The sequence below is a fragment of the Egretta garzetta genome, unplaced genomic scaffold (assembly GCF_000687185.1).
Source record: "Egretta garzetta isolate BGI_Z169 unplaced genomic scaffold, ASM68718v1 scaffold898, whole genome shotgun sequence".
Classification (NCBI taxonomy): Eukaryota; Metazoa; Chordata; class Aves; order Pelecaniformes; family Ardeidae; genus Egretta; species Egretta garzetta.
The window spans coordinates 51,483-53,797 of NW_009260629.1; the positions used below are offsets into that span (position 1 = coordinate 51,483).

Consider the following 2,315-nt stretch of genomic DNA (forward strand, 5'->3'; position numbering starts at 1 on the left):
GGCGGAGAGGGAAGGGGTGCACGAGGTGGGAGGGGGGCTGCTGTGGGTCTCTGCTTGTTTCTGAAGGTGTCACTGTGTGACCAGGGTACCCTGTGCTAAGGAACAAGATAGAGTTCAAGCGGCCAGGCCGAGAAGCCAACAAGGACACATGGAACAAGTTCCTGATGGCTGTCAAGGTAAGCCAGGCACCCTGTGGGGCAGGGAGTCAGGCTGTGGGGTGTTCAGCCCTTCATGCTGACAATAAAACATTGTCCCGCTGGGTGGAGAGCGGCTGAACCAGGGCGGCTTTAGTGCACCCTCCCTGTGTGCTGCTGGGTGGGGATTAACCTCGGAGCCGGGGCAGAGCCAGCCCTGCCTGTGCAGCGCTGTCAGCTCCCAGGGTGCCCTCTTGCCAGTGCCAAGGCCTCTTTCGTTCTGCAGACATCCCACAGCCCTGCGTGCCAAGACGTGCTCAAATTCCTCAGCCAGTGGTGTGGGGGGCTCCCGAGCACCAGCTTCTCTTTCCAGTGAGCTGGACTCTGGCAGCTTTTGGTCCTGTTCTTCAGCACCCTCCACTTCCACCCCCAATAAACACGTCTCTCAACCCGGCTGTGCTCCTGTTTGTCAAGGGATGCTGAGCCCAGCAACAGGGGCAGCTCCCAGGGCACGGGGCTGTAACCCCTACATGTGTCTCAGCCTCACCGCAGCCATGCTACACACGCACCCTCCGCCCCGCTGGGTGACTGGGAGCGTGCGGCTCTCTGCAGTCCTGTGCCTGGTGGGGACAAGCATGGAGATGGGCGTACACCCCCACTGCACTGTCCTTCCATCAGTGGGCCCAGCTCCCAGCAGGCAGCCACGTGGGGAAGCCACTTAGAGCAGCCAGTGTGAAAATGAAAAGTTTATTTACTCAGGGAGACAACTGAGGCTCACAACAACGGGGATCTTCACCTTCCACTCCTTGGCCTCCTGGGCATGGGCACAGCAAGTGACCCTGTCTGCTCTGCAGCAGGACCAGCCCTGGGTATCGCTAGGTCCCAGCACCCCTGTGTGCCCCCACCACAGCATGTAGAAGGCCGATGGCACCCTTAGTGTGCCAGGAAGGGCCTTGCAGCTTGGGGAGAGCAGGGGAGAGCGTCCGAGGCCCAAGGCGCCTGCTGGGCGAAGGCTGCCTGGTGCCCCCGGGCAGCTTATGTCTGGAACCTGCAGGTTTTGTCCTGGGTGGGGTGGGGGGGCTGGGGGGGACGCACACACACACCCCCCCCGCAGCCCACCCTACCCATGCCTACCCCTGGGGCAGGAGCACGGCGCAGGTGCAGCTTCACCTGGCTGGATCGCAGGACTTCTGCAGCGCCACCTGGGAGTGGAAGGGCACGCGTGAGCGCAGGGCTGCGCTGGCAGCGTCAGGCACACGCTGGCACCTCTGGCCGGTATTTGTAGCATGTGCTTGGAAAGCAATGGTTCAGGGGGCTGGTGTGAGCAGGGGCCCTCCTGACAGCGGAGCCACCCCCCTCGTCCCGTAAACATAGCCCTTGCCCTGTACTCACCGCTCCAGTCAGGCACAAGGCTCAGCCAGCCCTGCCAGGAGCTGCTGCATCTCACGTGGTGGCCCCTCCTTCACTGTACTTGGCTCAGCCAGCTAGAGGGAGGGGAGAGGGAAAAAAAGCGGTGGAGGGTGGCAGGGATGTGTGAGGGTCTGGGCCAGGTTGAGGGGGGGGCGGCATTCACTCAGGACAGCCAGGATGGAACAGGCTTGGCTATCAGGGGGATGAAGAGGAAGGGTCCCTCTGCAGCTACCCACGATGAAGGGGTGCCAGTCTGTCACCAAGGCTGGCTACAACAGGTTCAGACTTGACATCCCCACCCCATTGCAGCACCGCCTGCAAGCAGAACGCAGCACCTTCAAAACGCAGCAGAAAGGCAGCAATGGTGGGGCAGAGGCAGGCGACCCGGGGAACCAGAGCGCCAGGGCTGTGTCCTGCAGAGCAGAGGGTCAGGGGCGCCTCGGGGAGCGTGGGCCACTGCACCCAGCCTGAGTGGAGATTCAAAACGCAGCAGAAAGGCAGCAATGGTGGGGCAGAGGCAGGCGACCCGTCCGGACTGATGGGCGTACCTGCTCTTTGCTGTAGCTGCGTGCACAGGGCCCGATGCCCCAGAAGATGAGGCTCGCCAAAGAGGACCGGCCAGACAGCACAGCCTTCGCGGCAGCCAGCACCATGGAGGGGAACCAGAGCGCCAGGGCTGTGTCCTGCAGAGCAGAGGGTCAGGGGCGCCTCGGGGAGCGTGGGCCACTGCACCCAGCCTGAGTGGAGAGGCTGGGCAGGGGGCGGGGGGAG

At 63.2% G+C, this 2,315-nt stretch overlaps 1 long non-coding RNA gene across 1 annotated transcript; it reads right to left on the minus strand.

Moving 5' to 3' along the window:
- Positions 1-1,245: 1,245 nt before the first annotated feature.
- On the minus strand, positions 1,246-2,228 carry LOC118452956. The gene is made up of 3 exons (XR_004842837.1): positions 2,093-2,228; positions 1,527-1,618; positions 1,246-1,336 (listed from the first exon to the last, which is right to left on the minus strand). It is a non-coding gene; the product is annotated as an uncharacterized LOC118452956 (long non-coding RNA).
- Positions 2,229-2,315: the final 87 nt, after the last annotated feature.